The sequence below is a fragment of the Lactuca saligna genome, chromosome 5 (assembly GCF_052625555.1).
Source record: "Lactuca saligna cultivar CGN05327 chromosome 5, ASM5262555v1, whole genome shotgun sequence".
In the NCBI taxonomy this organism is placed as follows: domain Eukaryota; kingdom Viridiplantae; phylum Streptophyta; class Magnoliopsida; order Asterales; family Asteraceae; genus Lactuca; species Lactuca saligna.
The window spans coordinates 175,301,087-175,313,258 of NC_136421.1; positions in this window are offsets into that span (position 1 = coordinate 175,301,087).

The window sequence follows — 12,172 nt, forward strand, 5'->3', positions numbered from 1 at the left end:
ACAACCTTTCAGACTTGTTATGGTCACTATAAGTTTGTGGTGATGACTTTTGGGCTCACCAATGCTCCTTCCGCGTTCATGGACCTCATGAACCATGTGTGCAGAATGATGGTTGATCGATTTGTGATAGTTTTTATCGATGACATCTTGGTTTATTCCAACACTTAGGATCCGCATGAGGAGAACCTGAGGGAGGTGCTGGAGACACTGATGAGGGAGAGACTTTTCGCAAAGTTCTCCAAGTGTGAGTTCTGGTTGCGCGAGGTGCAGTTTCTGGGGCACCTTGTCAACAAGAAAGGTATTCTGGTCGATTCGGCCAAGGTAGAGGCTGTGATGCAGTGGGAGGTTCCGAGGTCTCCATCTGAGATTCATAGTTTTCTAAGTCTGGTAGGTTATTATCGGAGATTGATCCAAGATTTCTCCAAGATTGTTTTTCCCGTGACCTTACTGACCAAAAAGTCGTTAAGATTCCGCTAGGGCCCTGAGCAGCAGGCAACTTTCAAGACTCTCAGACAATGGTTGTGCGAGGCACTGATTCTGAATTTATCGGAGGGCGTTGATGATTTCGTGATTTACTATGATGCTTTGATTACGGGTATGGGTGAAGTGATGATGCAAAGGGGTTACGTGATAGCATACGCTTCGAGGTAGATGAAGCCTCATGAAGCGAATTACCCAACACATGATTTAGAGCTGAGGGTTGTGGTTTTCTGCCTTAAGAATTGGCGACACTACCTCTATGGGGTTCGTTGTACCATTTACACGGACCACAAGAGCTTAAGGTACTAGATGGATCAGTCGAATCTGAACATAAGGCAACATCTTTGGTTGGACTTGGTGAAGGATTATGGCTGTAAGATCCTTATTACCCAGGGAAGGCCAATATGATGGCCAATGCTCTTAGCCGCATGGCGGTTGCGACTCCGATTCAGGACATATGTCTGAGGACATATGCTGGAATGGATTCGGGAGGTGTGTGTCGAGGGTATAAAGGAGGAGCATCAGAAGTGTGAGTGGATCATTGGTCAGGTGGCTTCATTAGATTATGAAAGCCGTGGGTTTTTGACCCTGCATCGGAAGGTTTGGGTTCCTTACTGTGGTTGTGTACGCCAGATTCTGATAGAGGACGCTCACAAGTCAAGATTCTCCATTCATCCTGGGGAGATGAAGATGTATCTGGATCTTCACCCTGATTATTGTTGGCCCTGTATGAAGCAGGGCATAGCTTGGTACATGGAGCGATGCTTGAATTGTAGGAAAGTCAAGGCGAAGTACTAGCGACCTAACGGCAAGATGCATCTGTTGGAGATTCCCGTATAGAAATGGGAAGACATTACCATGGATTTCTTCCTAAAGCTTCCTAGGATTGCACGTGGAAATGGGTCATATTGGATCGGTTGACCAAGATTACACACGTCATCCCAATCCATGAGAGTATATCGGCTGAGAAGCTAGCCGAGATCTACGTATACGAGGTAGTGGCATGTCATGGAGTATCGGTTTTGGTTGTCTCAGACCAAGATGTTCGCTTCAATTCCCCTTCTCTTTAAAACCACACAAAAACTCTCTAGGCTCAAACACACACACACACACACACTCAATCTCTAGAACGAGGGTGAAGGAATTCTTAGGGTTTTATCTCTGGGAATGGTGGCCAGAAATGAGGCCATCATATCCCTTATATAGGGGACTCACCCTAAATTAGGCTTTGCAATCTGGGCCTAGTACGCCCATTGTACTCACGGGTACACTCAGCGTACTAGGTGGTCTTTATGTCACATGCACGCTGGCGAGTACGCTAAGCATTCTCCTCAAGTATGCCCCACGTACTCATTTTTCACTCTTTTTATAATAATGACCAAAATAGACAACAACTCAATAGATCAAGGTTCATAAGGTATACCTGTACTCGGGATGTTACAAATCTCCCCCACTTGAATCAGACTTCACCCTTGAATTCCGGATGTTGCTCCCGCATCTCGGACTCCAGCTCCCAAGTCATCTCGGCCCCTTTCCGATGCTGCCACTAAACCTAAACCAGGGGTACTTCTTTGTTCCTCAAAACCTTCACCTTTCGATCCATAATCACGATCAGTCTCTCAATATAATTCAGGCTCGCATCCACCTGAATGTCCTCTAATGGGACCATTACTATCTCATCGGCCACACACGTCCTCAACTGGGACACGTGGAAGGTGTCATGGATCTAGCTCAACTCCGCATGTAGCTCTAAGCGGTATGCTACCTTACCCACCCTAGTGGTCACCCTGAAAGGACCGATGTATCGGGGCCCCAGCTTTCCCCTCTTCCTAAACCGTATCACCCCTTTCCACGGGGATACCCTTAGGAGAACGAAATCTCCAACCTGAAACTCAAGCTCGGATCATTGCCTGTCCGCATAACTCTTCTAGCGACTCTGAGCCATCAGTAACCTCTGCCTGACCTGATAAATCTGTTCATTCGTCTTTAGCACTATCTCAATGCTACCCATCACTCATTGTTCCACCTCTCCTCAACAGATGGGGGTTCGACACCTCCTCCCATAAAGAAGCTCAAAATGAGGCATACCGATACTGGAATGATGGTTGTTGTTGTAAGAAAACTCAGCCAAGGGTAGGTATGTGTCCCAACTTCCACTGAAGTCCATAAAACATGCTCGAAGCATGTCCTCGATCATCTAAATCGTCCTCTCACTCTGTCTATCTGTCTGTGGGTGGTAGGCTATGCTAAAATGAAATCGTGTTCCCAACTCCTCATGGAACTTCTTCCACAATCTGGAAGTAAAACGCATATCCCGATCTAACACTATAGATGTTGACCCCCCATGCCGAGCTACCACCTCTCTCTCACATATATCTCTACCAGCCTCAATGTAGAAGAGCTCTCACTGATAGCAAGGAAGTGAGCGCTCTTTGTCAACCGGTCCACGATCAATCAAATTGCATCGACACCCCCACGCGGTCCTCGGAAACTTGATGACAAAATCCATAGAAATTTGTTCTCGTTTCCACTGGGGAACCTCCAGTGGCTTCAACTTTCCATGAGCACACTGGTGCTCGGCCTTAACCCGGCGACAGGTCAAGCACCTGTTGACTACCCAAGCAGCGTCTCTCTTCATTCATATTTAGCAATAATCTCTCTTCAGGTCCAAATACATCTTAATAGCCCCAGGGTGGATCGAGAATCTCGATCTATGCATTTCCTCCATCAGTTTACGTCAAGCTCCACCCATATAGTGAACGTAAATCATTCCTCGGAAGGTCATAAGTCATCGGCTTTCCATTACAAACTCGCAAACCTGCCCAATCACCCGCTCCCACTTGCGGTTATCTAGTTTGACAGCCTCCGCTTGGGCCTCTCGAATGATATCTAAGACTGGATTCATCACTGTCATCCTCATACACACGTCTCAGATCGGGGTACTCGTTGCCTTGCAACTGAGGGCGTCAGCTACCACATTAGCCTTGCCCGGATGATACAGGATCTCGCAGTCATAATCCTTCACTACATCCAACCATTTCCTCTGTCTCATGTTAAGGTTGGACTGATCCATAAGTACTTCAAACTTTTGTGGTCCGTGTATATGGTACACTGAACCCCTAGTAACACTAGATCTTTAGGGCAAACATCACCGCCCCAAGTCTAGATCATGTGTGGGATATCTAGTCTCATGAGGCTTCAACTGCCTCGATACGTACGCTATCACGTGCCCTCTCTACATCAGTACAGTACCCATGCCTATAATAGATGCATCACAATAAACCACAAAATCCTCCATTCCCTCTGGAAGGGCCAACACAGGAGCCTCGCACAATTTATGGCGAAGAGTCACAAATGAGGTCTGCTGCTCAGGACCCCAAGTAAATGCAACGCCCTTCCAGGTCAAACTGGTAAGAGGGACGAAAATATTGGAGAAATCTCTAATAAATCTTCGATAGTATCTGGCCAGCCCCAGAAAACTCCTGATCTTGGTAGGGGATCTCAGCACCTCCCATCTCATAACTGCTTCAATTTTGGCCGGATCGAGCGAAATACCATTCTGATTAACGAGGTGTCGTAGGAACTGGACCTCTCGTAACGAGAAATTAAACTTGGAGAACTTGGCATAGAGCCTCTCAGATCTTAGTACACCTAGAATCTCTCTCATGTGCTCTTCATTTTGCTCTCTCGACCTTAAATACACCAAAATATCATCGATGAACACAATCACCGAACCATCCAACATCGGCCTACACACCCGGTTCACGAGGTTCATGAACGCTGCCGGTGCGTTGGTGATCCCGAAGCGCATCACCACAAACTCATAGTACCCATAACGTGTCCTGAAGGCCGTCTTCGGGACATCTTCCTCACGGACTCTCATCTGATGATACCCAGACCTCAAATCGATCTTGGAAAACCAAGATGCACCCTACAACTGATCGAACAGATCGTTGATCCTCGTAAGTGGATAATGGTTCTTGACCGTCAGCTTGTTCAACTCTTGGTAATCAATTCACATCCGGTGTGAACCATCCTTTTTCTTGACAAAAAGGATCAGAGCTCCCCACGACGAGCTACTCGGCCTGATAAACCCTTTCCCCAGCAGCTCCTGGAGCTGAGAGGATAACTCCTGCATCTCTGGTGGTGCAAGGCGATAGGGTGCCTTAGAGATGGAACTCGATCTATCCGAAACTCCACCTGCCTTGCGGGAGGCACATCCGGTAACTCCTCGAAGAAAACATCTGGAAACTCACACACTATCAGAACCTTAGAGATGGAACTCGATCTCTCTGCAGTAGCCCGCGTATCTATCACATAAGCCCGAAACCCCATACAACCCTACTGTAAACTCTGTCTTGCTCTGGCAGCAGAGTAGAAGGCTGATCCAGATCTAGTACCCTCTCCGTATACCGTAAGTACTCCCCCAATAGGGTCTCGTATAGTCACTAACTGACGCTCACAGTAGATCATAACTCCAAATCGACTCAGCCAGTCCATTCCCAGGATGACATAGACATCCCTCATCGCGATCTGTACCAGATCTATCGGAAACTCAACTCCAAAAATCTCAAAGGTCGACTCAACGCCTTTCGTCGAATAGTAATGTGACAACTAAATGCTAATGATACAAATGATCGACTCGCTCCTAATTCAAATAACACCAAAGCAAGTAAAAAACTCACAAGAAAAGTACCTATACACAATCACAATATAAGCACAAAATATCTCAATAGAACACAATAAGTAAACATATCGGCCACAACGTCAGGTGCTATACGAACCTCCTCACGAACCCTTGGTGTCTCGGCCTTTGCTGTCCAGCTCTCAGTAACACGCACAGAAGTAGGTGTAGATCCCTGAGCTGATCCCTATACAAGCTAAGGGCACTCGGCCTTCAGGTGGTCAGTTTGGTTGCAATTGAAGCAAACCGAGAACACCTTGGCGCAATCCTTCACCATGTGCCTCTCCTTGCTACATTTGTAGCAAATCCCCGAACTACATGAACCCTCATGACTCTTGCTTCACTGGTCTCCGGTCCCTACCCCAAAACTCATCCTGCTCCTCCCTAGTCTACGACTCAAGCTCAATCTCTCTCCTCCAGGCATTGGCCTGAAGCTCTCATCAATTTCCTATATGACGAGTTCACCATGATCTCTCGCTTATCCCTCCTCAGTATGCTCAAATATCGGTTCACACATTCCTGCTCAGTGGACACGTATTCAGGGCAAAATAGCGCCCTCTCATGGAACATCCTCGAAATCTCAGTTACTGGCTCCGTTTTCTACTTGAGAGACATCAATTCTTGCACCAAACGGTTCCCCTCTACTCGGGGAATATACGCTTGTCGGAACATCTGAAGAAACCTCTCCCTTGTCATTGCAGCATGATCTGTAGCGGTAAAACCAATTGTGACGAACTTCCACCAGTCCTTCGCTCTCAACCAAAGCTGGTTCAGCGCAAACTGAACTCTCAAGTGGTCGGGGCATGAACACGTGTAAAAATACCTCTCGATATCATAGATCCACCTCATCGCAACGATCGGCTCCTGCGTCCCATCGAACTCTGGTGGCCTCATGTTGCTAAACTCCCGGAACAACAACAAATCACCCCCTTTAGTCCTAGCAGCGGAGGCAGCTGCAATGGCCATGGCAGCAGTAGCCTCATTGATAGTAGTGTATCGCTCATCGAATGTTTGTATCAAGGTGGTCTTGATAGACCCAAACATCTCTGGAATCTCTGCTCGGATAGCTTGTGACAACCTGAAATTCCTATCTTGTATAGCCATTCAGTTCAATCAAAGTCATAATTGTTTTTGCTATCTTTTAGCCTTGTTAAGATCTTGTTTGAGTATTCTAAGCCTAGTACCTTCAAGAAGGAATGTTAGGAAGTGTATTCTAGAGTACAGTGTGCAACATACAAGCCAGAAAACTCCAAGAAGTGGAGTTTATGGCCGTAAACTAGGGTTTACAGCCATAAACACCTCCTTGGCCTTGATCTCATACCCATATATGAGTTATGCCTTCATTTCTAGTCATTTGTTACACTTCCAAGACAAGAAAAGTCAACTCTCTCTCAACTATCATCAAGCTTTCACCTTTATCTTCCAAAATGTAAGAATTCCTTCCATTTTATTAGTTGTTATCCTTCTTAATCTTGTATCAACCTTTGATTTCATCCATGAAATTCTTCTTTTTGGGTAGGTCTTCAAGTATTCATCACTTTCACCAAGAACACCTGCTAGTTCTTGGACCGTGAACCCCATTCCAATCTTCAAAAATGAGAGTACCTCTTCTATCTTCTAGTTAGGCTTGCTTATCACTAGATTCATAGCCTTGAATCATCATAAAATACATGAACATCAATATTTTACGACCGTGAAACCTTGCATGGCCATAAACCCTTGTGTTGGTTCATGTTTTGGCCTTCAAACTCATTTAAGTCCAAACCTAGGGCTGTGAACACTTAGGGAATGCTTGTTAGGGCCTTAAAACACCTCGTTCGCAAGTTCTCCCATGGGTGTACGGCTGTAAACTCCTTGACCGTACACTCCAGGGCCGTATACCCCTTTGGTCATATACACATGGACCATACACATATTGGCCGTACACTCCATTGTGTGGCCGTAAACCCCTTAGATGAAATCCTTTGTGATTGTAACACTTCAATATAAGTGTTTTCTAGTCGCTAAAGTGATTCTAAATCATGATTAGTTGCTTATACACTAATTGTACCCATATATATGTCATTATATGCTTATTGGGATCCGTTATCCTCGAGGCTTCACTTCACACTTAGCATCCTATATCTGTCTTTCTTGCCAGATCACTCACTACAGGTGAGTTTATACCCCTTAATCTACCTTTAAAATTAGTTTAAATGCTTTTATAGGGGGGAATACAAGTTGAACATTATAGTTATTGAATCAATCACATGTGATTAATAACTATCAAACAAATGGATTTCTCATACTTTAAGATGTTTTATCAAACAAACTATTTCAAAACATTGTATCAAACTCTTTTACATGCTAAACTCTATAACAAACTCTTTTACATGCTAAACTCTTTATCAAACTCTTTTATATGCTATACTCTACATTTAACTCTTTTAAACTTATATATTGTCAAAATCATGTTTATACAGATATAGTTATATAAATAAGGTTGGAAGGACTTAGGACTAATAACTCACTTTATTTCCTGTTCCTTGTTTGGTTGTGGACTTAGAGTATCATGTTGTTTGTCCGAGTGTCGTTTAAATCTTAGTTATATATTATGTATATGTGTATAGATATAAAAGCTTTTACCTCAGTTCAACACCTTTGGGTAGCAAATGTGTACAAACATACTCGGTCATTCAAACAACATTACTAGTAAACTATAATAGGTATAGTTTAGAGGTCTACTATTCACTATTTCTAGTACAATGAAACATACAAGAGTCAGTCATACATGACAGTTCAAACATACTATAGAAAGAGAACATACAATACACTATACAAAGAGAACATACAATACACTATACAAAGAGAACATACAATATACTAGTACAGAGGGAACATACTATACAAATACAAGAACACTATAACACTAATGTGAGCCACCACTTCATGGCATGGCAACCTACAGTCGTGTCACATTTTAAACTAGAGTCACTTAGAGGGAGAGCGTTAGTTTGTGTATAGATCTATACTGGGCTAACCGTCCTACACCTTGCTACTAGCTACAGTGGGACTTGCAGGTCTACGGGTGACGAATGTCATACCATTTCGATGTCTTCGAGCATCGTGTTTTTACTAGTCAATCAAGTATGGTTACAACCTCATCACATTTTACCATAATTAACAATTGGTTTAAATTAGTGAGTACAACAGTAGTTACTATATACAATACTAAAGTACTTCATTATTTTCCCATTCGCATTCACTTTGTGATCTTCTCACTTAAACAGAAATGTAAACTACATTTTGGTAATGATAGTTATACTTGGGAAAAACACATACTTTTACAAAGGAACAAACATACAAAATAGTCGGGTCTTGGTAGAAGGCTACATTTCAGTAGAAAATATAGGATTTTCTTTGAGATACAAAAATTTACTACAGACACTTACAAACATTTATATTACACATTTACAAACATTTTCTTGAAACATATACAAACAAATGACACTAAAGTATTTATGAACTCACCAGCTTAAATGCTGATCAACCCTTTCAAAATAACTTCTATTCTCAGGTCACCATTAGACAGGTACAGATGGCCAGGGTTTTTAGAAGACGGAGCACATTCAAGACTCGTCTAAATTTTGATTATTCAGTTTTGGTGTCTTATATCATTAACATTGAACACTTGTATTAAATTATACTATTAATGCAATGGATGATGTTGTTGCTTTTTTAATATTATGCATTGTTATGATATTGTACATGATGTCCTCCGCCCCAGAACATTTCTATCGTTCCGGTTTTAGAGTGTGACTTAGTTGCAACCACCTCCTCTTGGATCATCCTCAGTATCTCCTCATCACTACTCCCTCTGCCTCCAGGGTTGTGACGTGTACCCACCATGATGTCTCTGAAACACAGCAAAAAATCATCAGAGACTCGCTCGAGCATCCTCACACTCGATCACCTACCCCTACTTGTTCCTTAGTATCATAAGGATTCTTACTTGGACTCTTCACTGATCTAGTGCTTCCAGTAGTACGGGCCCAATACTACCATCCACACCGCATTAGTGTTCATCCCGAGTCCTCCTCCTCCGATCCTAGTTACAAATACTCTATGCTTCACACGCTACTCTCATAGCAGACCTCTCATTGGTTCACTCCTGCTAAATACTCATACTCAAGGAAAATCACTGATAACAAAATTCCTAGGCTAATGCATCACAAATATGACCACCCTAGTCCTAATATATGAATTACCTAGCCTATTCTCTAGCATGCATTATATCTCATAAAATCTATCGTAACACAAGATAAGGGTATTTTGGGAAATCACCGCTCGAACTCTATGCTAAGTGTACTCGGCTGCCATGCAGGCATCAGGGATGCGCGACCCCTACATCGCGCGTACTGGATTTACGCCCGGTGTACTCTCCAGTTTCCTTATTCTCACTCCTTTGGTCTTAAACAATTAAGAGCTTGGCTCATATCATAGATCCAGACAATCTGATAGCACTTAACCCATAAAGTCAGGGACTTTTAGCATTTGCATGGCTAAAGAGGTCACCATCCTAAAAATATACACTCTTTTGTCTCAAGCTAGCTCATAACTCATGCATGGAGTGATTTCAATGTCCAAGATTGGATTTTTATGACATTACACTACTCATATGCTCAAAAGGGTTTGGTCCTAGTCTCTAGAGTTCAATATCTCATCAAGTCTCCACCTTTTGAGTTTTTTTGCAAAAAATGGGTTGAAAATAGGAACCCTTTGCAAAAACGCGTTGATTCTTATTTCATTTGCAAAAATGGGTTCTTTTTTGTGGCCCCACATAGTAATCAAACGTATTAATATATAATTTTACATTTTGGCCCCTTCAACTCTCATAATAACCCCATAACTTATCTATTATTTACTTTTTATATCTTTAATTTTTTAAGTGTATATTTTAATCTTTATTACATATAATATATAAGTTTATTATTCAAATTACATAATCGGAATTTATGTAAATATCAAATATTTCTTTTTAATCTAATATATATATATATATATATATATATATATATATATATATATATATATATATATAATTCTTATGTCAAATTATTTGTAGAAAAAAACAAAAGCCATTGAATTGTCATTGTTTATCTGCAAAGTAGATGTCTCAGTTGTCACTATCCAAATGCAAAAGTAGGTGTCTTAATTGTCACTATCCACATGCAAAAGTAAAAGTATGAATTGTCATTTTCATCTGAAAATATGTAAGTAAAGTTAAAAAAATAATTATCACTTTGTTTACGTTCAATTCATTTTCTGATGTATATATTGAATTCACCATTTTAGTTTCCATCATCATTTTCATAAACCATAGTTCTCACAAATTTGAAATCCCAACTTTTCATCTTTAATTCTTTAGTCACATTTGTAACTTCATATACGAATCCTCCTTTGCAACTAGATTGTAAGGTACATACTCTTGTCGAAATTTCAAATATCTCACGTGAAACATTATATAAAATATGATAATTTATATATTTTATCTTATTGTTTATTTCGCAATTACAAAAAATGTGGCTTGCGAATACTAGTCTTGTAGATCTTCTTAACAATTATGGAGTATCACAGCCAGTTTAGCCTATTGATTTTGTCACCAACCCCTCTGAGGTACAATTTCCTTTACCTAATGGTGCTAGTGTTGGATATAGTGTCTAAGTCCATAACTATATTTGGTATGTACTTGACTCGACCCGGCATGGTCCATTTCGGTTGCACTTCACCCGAACAATTTATGGATAATATTTGAGAATAGTACAAGTTATGATTTATTAATATATTATAAGTTCTAATATATTAATATAAGTTCATATTATTTGATTAGTATTGATCTATATTTAATCTAGGATTAATTTAGAGATCAAAGATATTACTAATTAAATATGGGCTTCTATATTTATATAGTGTGGGCTAATGCTTATTTGGAATGGGCTAGGCTTGCATGGAAAAGTCCATGGATACTCCATGGAGATTTAACCCATGGATCTCATGGAAATGAAGAGATATGGGTATTAGGGTTTACATGGATGTAACCCTAATCCACCACACTATATAAAGGAGGCTTTGGTTCTTGAAATCACACTAGTTGACACTTGTTGAGGTGAGGGCCGATTTCAAGATAGTAGTGACTATTCTGTCAAAGTTCCAAGTTTGTGGTGATTTGTGATTTCCAATTAAGGCATTCACACTGCTGGTGCTAGGCTCTAAAACTCTAAGCAATCAACTACTACTACAAGGTAAGTATTTCTACTAGCTTTATTTGATTCATGTTCCCCATGCCATGCTAGTTAGGATATGAACCTTGGAAAATAATTATTTGCATGTATCTTAGACAAACATAGATCCAAGGTTTATTAGGGTTGCATGTACACTTAGGAAGTGTTAGAATGCTCAAAACCCATCAGCTAGATGTGAGACAGATAATGACTTTGGGTTTGATGAACCCAACTCCCAATTTAGTGAAGATAGTGTTAGTGAATCATTAAGTGATGTTGGGGATGAGTCTGACGATAATGTGAATGAAACTCCGATTGTGAGTAAAAGTCCAATTATGAACTTTATGAACGATATTGGAGATGAAGGCGACGATGACGTAGTGTATATCCAAGACAAAATTCATTTAGATTTTTGGAATGAATCTGAAAACAAAATAAGGTTAGGAATGTTGTTTGAAAATAAGGATCAGGTAAAAAAGGCAGTAAGACTTTGATCGATCAAGCAAAATAGAGAGTTTAAGGTTTGTGAAAGTAAAAGTATTATTTGATTAGTATTGATCTATATTTAATCTAGGATTAATTTAGAGATCAAAGATATTACTAATTAAATATGGGCTTCTATATTTATATAGTGTAGGCTAATGCTTATTTGGAATGGGCTAGGCTAGCATGGAAAAGTCCATGGATACTCCATGGAGCTTTAACCCATGGATCTCATGGAAATGTAGAGACATGGGTATTCGGGTTT